The 12,925-nt window shown below is 46.2% G+C and overlaps 1 protein-coding gene and 1 non-coding gene across 3 annotated transcripts in view; both read right to left on the bottom strand.

The window, feature by feature from the left end:
* Nucleotides 1-12,925, bottom strand: part of LOC126091963 (phospholipase A1 member A-like) — a 154,313-nt gene that overhangs the window by 128,402 nt on the left and 12,986 nt on the right. The gene's annotated exons all lie outside the window — the stretch shown is intronic.
* On the bottom strand, nucleotides 4,293-4,367 carry Trnat-ugu (transfer RNA threonine (anticodon UGU)). The gene has a single exon. It is a non-coding gene; the product is annotated as a tRNA-Thr (tRNA).

The raw sequence follows: 12,925 nt of genomic DNA on the forward strand, positions 1-12,925 counted from the left end.
TCTAGAACAAGCTGATATGGGCACAACACAGCTAAACAATATTTCTATAGAAATGTTTCATAAACAAGCTTTTCACCTATAGAAACGCATGGCTCATCTATACCGACCGACAGTTCGAAGAACCGAGGTGGATGTCGCACTCGCTGGGGTACCATGTGTCTCTAGGGTAAGAAAGTAATGCTGCCTAAGAAGAAAACGTTTATGGCAACTGAGATTATGGCTACACAACGAGGGCTTCTATACACCGAGAAGCGTCTGAATGATCAGATCTTTATCCTCTCTGATCCCAAGTCAGAAAATCCCAAGTCAGAAACTGAATCACTGGGCTACCTCTGCAGTAGACGAAACAATCTTTCACTGGCGTGCAGCATATCATGAACCTGACATTAAGGCTCACACTAGAAATCAGAGTGTCACCCTATACTGGGTAACCCTGCTGTATGACTTCCCTGTGAATGAAACAGGAGCCATTTACTACGGGGTGTGGGAACATAAGGGAATACCAGACGCAGACCTTTTAAACTTCCTCAACCTGGTAGTCAGAGAGAAGTCGAATTCAGAATGACAAGAGTCATGCAAATAAAGAGGCAGAGATTATGCTGGAATTAACATGGTGCTTATGAGTAAGTTCTGACACCATACTCATGAACAACCACAGTTCCTACACTGGCCTGTCTTGATGACACACTCATTATGCGACTGTGCTAAAGAAGAGGATGCCTGCATCGTCTGCGACGGCTGTCCGAACAAACTCATCACTATAGGGTCAACTAATGACACGCTTGACCAGCATGGGCTGCCCTCTGCCGCCTTCTACTGTATAGTGTTCCAGCTATGCCTAAAAGTCTTTAAGGTGTGGCGACTGTTACATTCGTTTTTAACTGATGTACAATTCACCTTTAAATATATTTCGGTGCAAGTATACGTATGTTGAAGGCTCTATGAGTACCTACTCAGATACCAATTAATATAAAAAATTAAAAGAAATACTACCTCCCTCGTAGACTAACTGCAGTCTCCCAGTATCCTACGAACGACATACAACCTGCTAATTGCCTGAGGTATGAATTAGTCTGTGTCCACCAGGTACTCGCATGCTTTGTTATTACCAGGTACTTCTATGACACGACATACTCCAGCTTTGACTTATAACAGTCAAGTAACCAATATTTCCACCTTGTCTTGTTCCTAATTTTTACAATACTTACCTTAACATCTACCTTAACTGGAGTGTAAGATGTATGAGATCAGCGAAATACGCTCAGACTTCAAAAACAACGTAACAGTTCCAATTTCAAAGAAAGCAGATGCTGAAAAGTGTGAATATTACCGAACTATGAGTTTAATAAGTCACGGTTGCAAAATACTTACATGAATTCCTTATAAAATGGAAATACTGGCAGAAACTGACATCGGGGAAGATCAGTATGGATTCCAAAGAAATGTAGGAACACGCGAGGCAATACTACCCGACGACTTATCATAGAAGATAGGCTAAGAAAAGGCAAACATACATTTATAGCATTCATAGACATAGAGAAACCTTTTGGCAATGTCGACTGCAATACTCTCTTTGAAATTCTGAAGGTACCAGGGATAAAATACAGGGAGCGAAAGGCTATTTACAACTTCTACAGTAACCAGACGGCGGTTATAAGAGTCGAGAGGCACGAAAAGAAGTAGCAGTTAAGAAGAGAGTGAGATAAGGTTGTAGGCTATTTCCGATGTTATTCATTCTGTACACTGAGCAAGCCATAAGAGAACCAAAGAAAAATTTGGATTAGGAACTGAAGTCCATGGAGAACATATAAAAGCTTTGAGTTTCGCTAACGACATTTTACACTACTGACCATTAAAATTGCTACACCAAGAAGAAATGCAGATGATAAACGGGTATTCATTGGACAAATTTATTATAATAGAACTGACATGTGATTACATTTTCACGCAATTTGGGTGCATAGATCCTGAGAAATCAGTACCGAGAACAACCACCTCTGGCCGTAATAACGCCTTGATACCCCTGGGCATTGAGTCAATCAGAGCTTGGATGTCGTGTACAGATATAGCTGCCCATGCAGCTTCAACACAATACCACAGTTCATCAAGAGTAGTGACTGGCGTAGTGTGACGAGCCAGTTGCTCGGCCACCATTGACCAGACTATTTCAATTAGTGAGAGATCTGCTGAATGTGCTGGCCAGGGCAGCAGGCGAACATTTTATGTATCCAGAAAGGCCCGTACAGGACCTGCAACATGCGGTCGTGCATTATCCTGCTGAAATGTATGGTTTCGCAGGGATCGAATGAAGGGTAGAGCCACGGGTAATAACACATCTGAAATGTAACGTCCACTGTTCAAAGTGCCGTCAATGCGAACAAGAGGTGACCGAGACGTGTAACCAATGGCACCCCATACCATCACGCCGGGTGATACGCCAGTATGGCGATGACGAATACACGCTTCCAATCTGCGTTCATCGCGATGTCGCCAAACACGGATGCGACCATCCGAAAAAATGATGTTTTGCCATTCATGCAGCCAGGTTCGTCGTTGAGAACAGCATCGCAGGCGCTCCTGTCTGTGATGCAGCGTCAAGGGTAACCGCAGCTATGGTCTCCGAGCAGATAGTCCATGCTGCTGCAAACGTCGTCGAACTGTTCGTGCAGATGGTTGTTGTCTTGCAAACTTCCCCATCTGTTGACTCAGGCATTGAGACCTGGTTGCACGATCCGTTAAGCCATGTGGATAAGATGCCTGTCATCTCGACTGCTAGTGATACGAGGTCGTTGGGATCCAGCACGGCGTTCCGTGTTATCCTCCTGAACCCACCGATTCCATATTCTGCTAACAGTCATTGGATCTCGACCAACACGAGCAGCAATGTCGCGATACGATAAACCGCAATCGCGATAGGCTACAATCCGACTTTTATCAAAGTCGGAAACGTGATGGTACGCATTTCTCCTCCTTACACGAGGCATCACAACAACGTTTCACCAGGCAACGCCGGTCAACTGTTATTTGTGTATGAGAAATCGGTTGGAAACTTTCCTCATGTCAGCACGTTGTAGGTGTCGCCCCCGGCGCCAACCTTGTGTGAATGCTCTGAAAAGCTAATCATTTGCATATCACAGCATCTTCTTCCTGTCGGTTAAATTTCGCGTCTGTAGCATGTCATCTCTGTAGTGTAGCAATTTTAATGGCCAGTAGTGTAAATCTGTCAGAAACAGCAAAGGTTTTGGAAGATCGGCTGAGCAGATTGTATCGTGTCTTGAAAGGAAGATACACGATGAACATCAACGAAAGCAAAACAAGGATAATGGGATGTAGTCGAATTAAATAAGATGAAGCTGAGGGATTTAAATTAGGAAACGAGGTACTAAAAGTAGTAGATGTGTTTTGTTATTTGGGCAGCGAAATAACTGATGATGGTCAAGGTAGAGGGGATATTAAATGTAGTCTGTCAATAGCAAGAAAAATGTTTCTGAAGGAAAGAAGTTTATTAACATCGAATATAGATTTAAGGGTTAGGAAGGCTTTTCTGAAAGTATTTGTGTGGAGCGTGGTCATGCTTGGAAATGAAACTTGGATGATAAACAGTTTAGACAAGAAGAGAATAGAAGCTTTTGAAATGTGGTGCTGCAGACGACTGCTGAAGGTTATATGGGTAACTCAAGTAACTAATGGGGAGTTACTGAACAGAACTGGCGAGGAAAAAAAAAATGGTTCAAATGGCTCTGAGCACTATGCGACTTAACTTCTGAGGTCATCAGTCGCCTAGAACTTAGAACTAATTAAACCTACCTAACCTAAGGACATCACACACACCCATGCCCGAGGCAGGATTCGAACCTGCGACCGTAGCGGTCACGCGGTTCCAGACTGAAGCGCCTTTAACGGCACGGCCACACCGGCCGGCCTGGCGAGGAAAGAAATTTGTGGCACAACCTGACCAGAAGAAGGGATCGGGTGATAGGACACATTCTGAGACATCAAGGAATCACCGGTTTAGTATTGGGAGGGAAGTGCGAGGAGTAAAAATGGCATAGGGAGACCAAGAGATGAATACTGTAAGCAGATTCGGAATGATGTAGGTTTCAGTGGTTACTCGGAGATAAAGATACTTGCACATGACAGAGGAGAATGGAGAGTTGCATCAGACCTGTCTTCCGAGCGATGACCACAGCAACAACGCCTTAAAATAAAGGCTTAACGAAATGATAATTAAATAGACACCCTAGCTGCAAGCAGGCGTTGATATACTTCATTGGGGACATGTTGAAAATGTGTGCCCCGACCGGGACTCGAACCTGGGATCTCCTGCTTACATGGCAGACGCTCTATCCATCTGAGCCACCGCGGGCACAGAGGATAGTGCGTCTGCAAGGACTTATCCCTTGCACGCTCCCCGTGAGATCCACATTCCCAACATGTCCACAACACTACACTCGTAGTGCGCCTAATAGATGTTTGCCCATCATACTCATTACTCGTGGCAGATTAATCTACCAAGTCCCGTACGAGTTCGGGCATAGCGTGTGCGTTCGCACAAGAAGGTCAAAGGCCGGGAACCCATATTTTTAACTATATATGACGGTAGTATCTGTTCCCGAAAGAACAGTTACCGTCAATGACCATGCAGCTTTGCTAGAAATGAAATGATAATTAAATAGACACCCTAGCTGCAAGCAGGCGTTGATATACTTAACGCATGCTTTCAGTGTTCAGTTTAGAAAACGTGTCTCAGACGGCAGCTACTTCCGTCGCGTCGCGCTCCTTACCTCGTACCAATGTGTACAGTAGGCTGGTTGTACCAGCTGGCCTCTGGAAGGTGACTGTCTGCGCGGATCGCGGCTCTGACGACGAAACACACAGCGCACTGCGCGGCGAGCGACCACTTGAGGCAGTCAGGCGATAAGGGGTCGCCAAGGACAGTCCGCTGGGCTGGAATCAGCTGAGGCGAATCTCGCCCAGTGGCGGGTAATCTGAGAACTGGTGGCCGAAAAATCCTCGAACCTGACATTGCAACAAACCGCTCCCATGTAAGGAGAATAAGTACATTTTAATGTATTTGGGAACAATTTTAAAGTCTTCCTTTTTCCATTTCGCTTATTTTGTTTTATCCATTTATAGCGGCTCATTACATTGTCGTTACATTGCGGTTTGAATGCTGGTGAATACATTTATACACACTCATGGTGTTGTTGCTGTTGTGGTCTTCAATCCTAAGACTGGTTTGATGGAGCTCTCCATACTACTCTATCCTGTGCAAGCTTCTTCATCTCCCAGTACCTATACGATTTTTACCCTCCACGCTGCCCTCCAATACTAAATTGGTGATCCCTTGCTGTCTCATAATATGCCCTACCAACCGATCCCTTCTTCTAGTCAAGTTGTGCCACAAACTCCTCCCCAATTATATTCAATACATCCTCATTAGTTATGTGATCTACCCATCTAATCTTCAGCATTCTTCTGTAGCACCACATTTCGAAAGTTTCTATTCTCTTCTTGTCCAAACTATTTACTGTCCATGTTTCACTTCCATACATGGCTACACTCCATACAAATACTTTCAGAAATGACTTCCTGACACTTAAATCTATACTCGATGTTAACAAATTTCTCTTCTTCAGAAACGCTTTCCTTGCCATTGCCAGTCTACATTCTATATCCTCTCTACTTCGACCATCATCAGTTATTTTGCTCCCCAAATAGCAAAACTCCTTTACTACTTTAAGTGTCTCATTTCCTAATCTAATTCCCTCAGCATCACCCGACATAATGTAACTACATTACATTATCCTCGTTTTGCTTTTGTTGGGAATTTAGCGGACAGAATGAGATATTTCTACTTTGTTCTTTCTTTTTCCGGTACTGAATCCCTATTCATCACGAGCCTAGCGCCAGGCAGCGCTGCAGAGTTAGTAGGCACTGGAAGAGACACCTATCAGATTCCATGTTCAATCATCTGCAGCCAGGAGCTGTCACTAGAGGAAATTTACCTCCTCTGAAATTACAATATATATTTGCGTATAATCGTTGTCAGTGAAGAAAAGGAATTTAATATAATGTATCTGACATATATCGTTTCGTTAGGCGAGAGCCTGCATTGTCTGTGACAATGTACTCCATTTTGTGCAAAGAAAGACTTCCAATTTCCGTTCACTCCTTATCTAAATCGATTTCCAAGGTTAATTTATTTAAGGTAATGTTTCGTGTAGCCACACTGTCAAAAATTATATGCACACGTAGCGTATTTGCTAATTTTGGAACCATCCCGTAATTTTAACAACGATAATTTTGGTACCGGGAAGTTTCTTTTGGAATAGGAGTTTTGTACCGTCGCTTGCAATTACTTACAAATCTAAATTTGGTCATAGAACCTAGCTTTGTTTTAAATAATTACGACTCACAAACTTAAGGATTTCATATTTGTACTGAAAGCAGAAAATAAATCCACAGAAATGGATAATTGTGCCTATTCGAACGTTATTTAAAACGTACTTTAACTAATTTTCTTGCAGTTACTTTATTTTATTATGCAGTTTGGTCGTTAAGCAGCAGTTGGCACCGTTAACCGCCATTTCAGTTATGTAGAAACCAATCAGGAAGACTGTCGACGGGTCTGTTCAAATAGGGAAATAGATATTTCGCTTTGTGTACTGAAACCCCTTAAGTAAGTATAAAGTTAAACCATTTAAGGGACCTAAATCTATTTTTAACCAACACGTCATAGTTGAATATAAAACCAGTTACATTCAGCTAAGAAAGCTAGCATCATTTTAATCAGTTACCGACCGAGCGAGGTGGCGCAGTGGTTAGACACTGGACTCGCATTCGGGAGGACGACGGTTCAATCCCGCGTCCGGCCATCCTGATTTCCCTAAGTCACTCCAGGCAAATGCTGGGATGGTTCCTCTGAAATGGCACGGTCGACTTACTGCCCCATCCTTCCCTAATCCGAAGAGACCGATGACCCCGCTGTTTGGTCTCCTTCCCCAAACAACCCAACCCCAAAATAATCAGTTACCTTATCCCTTTCAAACTACAACTGTTTAATCTCCTTGGTGGCAATGACGTGTTGTGAATGCGCACCAATGCAAGCTTAAGACTTACAACATATAATTAGTCTTATACTAAATGACTATTTTTCACGGATAACTCATTGCACAATGAGATTCTGATCAATAATACGACAACGATACCCTCTCTTCGGAATTCTCGTTGCTCTTTGAAATTCTGATAAACAATACATTGACGATTTTGCGGAAGTGATGAATTATACGCAACGTTTCTCGGATGTGAACAGCGCGTAGCGTTGGGCAGTTGGAGGTGAGCCGCCAGCAGTGCTGGATGTGGGGAGAGAGATGCCAGAGTTTTGAGATGTTAATATGAGCGGACGATCTGGACGTGTGTCCGTCAGAATAAGGATATTTGTCAAAATGGATGTCACGAATATATATTATGACTTTTGAACATTATTAAGGTAAATACATTGTTCTCTATCAGAATCTTTCATTTGCTAACTATATGCCTATCACTAGTTAGTGCCTTCAGTAGTTAGAATCTTTTATTTATCTGGCAGTATTGGTGTTCGCTGTATTGCAGTAGTTCGAGTAACGAAGATTTTGGTGAGAAAAGTGATTCATGAAGGGTATAGGTTATTGTTAGTCAGGGCTATTCTTTTGTAGGGATTATTAAAATTCAGACTGCGTTGCGCTAAAATATTGTGTGTCAGTTTAGAAATGATCAGAATAAATAAAGATAAAACTGTCTGAGTACGTTCAGTTTTACTCAGCTGTTTCAGTATCAAATAACGTAGAAATTTATCAGCACAGTCTTTCTTTACATTCAAAGGGAAAGTTTCAAATTTCATTTCGTGACCGAAACGCAGCCGAAGACTTTTCCTTTTACCTCTTACAGAATTTCATTTTACCCCTGATTGGAAACCACTCGTCTACGATAAGACGTGAACTTCTAGAAGCGCCAGACTGTCGGTCCTGGATGTGGAAAATCCGTCACCGAGCAACCAAGATGTGGCCACAATTACTGGCTGCTTAGCCGCTAGATAAACACAGGGAACGAAAACTTTGAGAAAAGAAGACAATCCAGAGAGGAGACGGTAAAAGTACCCACCAAAAACGTATAGATCAAACCCGATAACTGAAACGTCAGAAATTCTCGGGGAGCAGAACCCTCAGAAGATGTAGTGATTATCGGTTTGTATCTGGGTCCCGCTGTTCCTGCTGCTCTTCACTGATGAAACTGAGGGTGTAGCTTCCCATTGTTCATTTAGTACACAAAACGGGACATTTTATCAAAATACACTCCTGGAAATTGAAATAAGAACACCGTGAATTCATTGTCCCAGGAAGGGGAAACTTTATTGACACATTCCTGGGGTCAGATACATCACATGATCACACTGACAGAACCACAGGCACATTGACACAGGCAACAGAGCATGCACAATGTCGGCACTAGTACAGTGTATATCCACCGTTCGCAGCAATGCAGGCTGCTATTCTCCCATGGAGACGATCGTAGAGATGCTGGATGTAGTCCTGTGGAACGGCTTGCCATGCCATTTCCACCTGGCGCCTCAGTTGGACCAGCGTTCGTGCTGGACGTGCAGACCGCGTGAGACGACGCTTCATCCAGTCCCAAACATGCTCAATGGGGGACAGATCCGGAGATCTTGCTGGCCAGGGTAGTTGACTTACACCTTCTAGAGCACGTTGGGTGGCACGGGATACATGCGGACGTGCATTGTCCTGTTGGAACAGCAAGTTCCCTTGCCGGTCTAGGAATGGTAGAACGATGGGTTCGATGACGGTTTGGATGTACCGTGCACTATTCAGTGTCCCCTCGACGATCACCAGTGGTGTACGGCCAGTGCAGGAGATCGCTCCCCACACCATGATGCCGGGTGTTGGCCCTGTGTGCCTCGGTCGTATGCAGTCCTGATTGTGGCGCTCACCTGCACGGCGCCAAACACGCATACGACCATCATTGGCACCAAGGCAGAAGCGACTCTCATCGCTGAAGACGACACGTCTCCATTCGTCCCTCCATTCACGCCTGTCGCGACACCACTGGAGGCGGGCTGCACGATGTTGGGGCGTGAGCGGAAGACGGCCTAACGGTGTGCGGGACCGTAGCCCAGCTTCATGGAGACGGTTGCGAATGGTCCTCGCCGATACCCCAGGAGCAACAGTGTCCCTAATTTGCTGGGAAGTGGCGGTGTGGTCCCCTGCGGCACTCCGTGCATCCGTGCGTCGCTGCGGTCCGGTCCCAGGTCGACGGGCACGTGCACCTTCCGCCGACCACTGGCGACAACATCGATGTACTGTGGAGACCTCACGCCCCAAGTGTTGAGCAATTCGGCGGTACGTCCACCCGGCCTCCCGCATGCCCACTATACGCCCTCGCTCAAAGTCCGTCAACTGCACATACGGTTCACGTCCACGCTGTCGCGGCATGCTACCAGTGTTAAAGACTGCGATGGAGCTCCGTATGCCACGGCAAACTGGCTGACACTGACGGCGGCGGTGCACAAATGCTGCGCAGCTAGCGCCATTCGACGGCCAACACCGCGGTTCCTGGTGTGTCCACTGTGCCGTGCGTGTGATCATTCCTTGTACAGCCCTGTCGCAGTGTCCGGAGCAAGTATGGTGGGTCTGACACACCGGTGTCAATGTGTTCTTTTTTCCATTTCCAGGAGTGTACATCTCAAAAGAGAACCAACCTTGTCTCGAGTATACCGATTATTTGAATTAACTCATCTTCACAGATTTACGATACAAATTATTTCATCAACTTTCAAAAAAAGTAGTATAATACAAGACTATTATTAATAAAAGTGACCTATAGGATAACTCCGGAAGCTCCTTCAGGCTGTTCGCAGGAAACGCTATTGTCTGTAGGAAGGTAGCAACGCTATTACACTGTACCGAAATGTAAGAAGACCTGCTAAGGGTCGACTTCGATGCGCAGGCTGTCAGTTGCCCCTCAACCTAAATAAATGTAACGCATTGTGCATAAACAGGCGAGGGAAGCCACAACTGTTCAATTACAATAGCAGCGACAAACCACTGGAAACCACTGCGAAACACGTAGTGACAAGAAAGTTACACTTGCCATCCCACGCTAAGACAACTGCGCAACAAGAATGGAACATTGTCAGAAGAGAGTGCGTGTTCGGGATTTCCTGCAGACACAGTTCTGCTGTAGTATGGGTAACAGGAGCATCACAGTGTCCGAGGGAAATGGCGCGGCAAAAAATGTTCAAATGGCTCTGAGCACTATGGGACTTAACTTCTGAGGTCATCAGTCCCCTAGAACTTAGAACTACTTAAACCTAACTAACCTAAGGACATTACACACACCCATGCCCGAGGCAGGATTCGAACCTGCGACCGTAGCGGTCCCGCGGTTCCAGACTATAGCGTCTAGAACCGCTCGGCCACCTCGGCCGGCATGGCGCGGCAACTGGAATGTACACCGTAGGTGAAGTACCCAGGACGGTGCGATTCTTTTGGGCAAAATTTCTATATTACGCACTCATTTACTGTGAAATTCTGGCAGCGCATGGACCAAATGCAATGTCACGTGCAGCCGTACTGAAGTGGTGTCAACCATTGCTCTTTTTCTGGAAGAACTCTGGGGGCCGCGTACCACTAAACTTCTCTGTCCGCAGAGTAACTTTATTCCGATGTTGGGGAACTTAGAAGTTCGCTAAGAGTCTATTTCACGGACGTAAATCGGATGTATTTCATTTTTTTTCATTTTGGTACTCGCAATATGAACGATGCCAGGGCGGTCTGTGGTGAGACAAGCGATACGTTAAACTGTTTCGAACGTTCCCAATCAGCAGGCAACCGTTCTCGACAACTGAATCGCTGGCAGCCAGTCAGTGAGTCTACTTTCTTGTTCTGTGAGTGAGCCGATACACAGGACGCAGCATACTTGGTTTATTCACTTACTGCTCCCTTCTTGTTGGTTGTATGCACGATTGTGCAGGTTAAGGTCAGATGGGCAGCAAGATAACAAACTACACTCCTGGAAATGGAAAAAAGAACACATTGACACCGGTGTGTCAGACCCACCATACTTGCTCCGGACACTGCGAGAGGGCTGTACAAGCAATGATCACACGCACGGCACAGCGGACACACCAGGAACCGCGGTGTTGGCCGTCGAATGGCGCTAGCTGCGCAGCATTTGTGCACCGCCGCCGTCAATGTCAGCCAGTTTGCCGTGGCATACGGAGCTCCATCGCAGTCTTTAACACTGGTAGCATGCCGCGACAGCGTGGACGTGAACCGTATGTGCAGTTGACGGACTTTGAGCGAGGGCGTATAGTGGGCATGCGGGAGGCCGGGTGGACGTACCGCCGAATTGCTCAACAAGTGGGGCGTGAGGTCTCCACAGTACATCGATGTTGTCGCCAGTGGTCGGCGGAAAGTGCACGTGCCCGTCGACCTGGGACCGGTCCGCAGCGACGCACGGATGCACGCCAAGACCGTAGGATCCTACGCAGTGCCGTAGGGGACCGCACCGCCACTTCCCAGCAAATTAGGGACACTGTTGCTCCTGGGGTATCGGCGAGGACCATTCGCAACCGTCTCCATGAAGCTGGGCTACGGTCCCGCACACCGTTAGGCCGTCTTCCGCTCACGCCCCAACATCGTGCAGCCCGCCTCCAGTGGTGTCGCGACAGGCGTGAATGGAGGGACGAATGGAGACGTGTCGTCTTCAGCGATGAGAGTCGCTTCTGCCTTGGTGCCAATGATGGTCGTATGCGTGTTTGGCGCCGTGCAGGTGAGCGCCACAATCAGGACTGCTTACGACCGAGGCACACAGGGCCAACACCCGGCATCATGGTGTGGGGAGCGATCTCCTACACTGGCCGTACACCACTGGTGATCGTCGAGGGGACACTGAATAGTGCACGGTACATCCAAACCGTCATCGAACCCATCGTTCTACCATTCCTAGACCGGCAAGGGAACTTGCTGTTCCAACAGGACAATGCACGTCCGCATGTATCCCGTGCCACCCAACGTGCTCTAGAAGGTGTAAGTCAACTACCCTGGCCAGCAAGATCTCCGGATCTGTCCCCCATTGAGCATGTTTGGGACTGGATGAAGCGTCGTCTCACGCGGTCTGCACGTCCAGCACGAACGCTGGTCCAACCGAGGCGCCAGGTGGAAATGGCATGGCAAGCCGTTCCACAGGACTACATCCAGCATCTCTACGATCGTCTCCATGGGAGAATAGCAGCCTGCATTGCTGCGAAAGGTGGATATACACTGTACTAGTGCCGACATTGTGCATGCTCTGTTGCCTGTGTCAATGTGCCTGTGGTTCTGTCAGTGTGATCATGTGATGTATCTGACCCCAGGAATGTGTCAATAAAGTTTCCCCTTCCTGGGACAATGAATTCACGGTGTTATTATTTCAATTTCCAGGAGTGTACCATACTTACTCTCCTACATCTAAAAAGCTTAACTTGCCAATAAATCTTGTGCGGGTGAAAAGACGTCAATTTCGACGTTATCGGTGGAAGATAAAAGCGAAAATCTAAACCTGAACACTGAACCAAGTGTGAAAATACATTAAGCGAACGTGTTTACGATGGATATCAAATGATCGTCCAGAATGTTGGACTTTGGATAAAGAAATCGGTTTTTGTAAAGAAAATGATTGGTTAATCGTTACAAAAAGAAAAAAATAACTTATTTGCAAAGAAGTAGGAGATCTGGGCATAGAAAAAAATAAACGAGGCATGACTATTGTACTAACTTGGGCTGCCTTCTCTGTATCATCTAAAGGTGACTCAATAAAAGAAGAGAGAGTCGGTTAGTCTAAGGCGCCTTGCCGCGGTTCGCGCAGCTCCCCTTGTCGGAGGTTCGAG

The sequence above is a fragment of the Schistocerca cancellata genome, chromosome 7, assembly GCF_023864275.1.
Source record: "Schistocerca cancellata isolate TAMUIC-IGC-003103 chromosome 7, iqSchCanc2.1, whole genome shotgun sequence".
Taxonomy (NCBI): domain Eukaryota; kingdom Metazoa; phylum Arthropoda; class Insecta; order Orthoptera; family Acrididae; genus Schistocerca; species Schistocerca cancellata.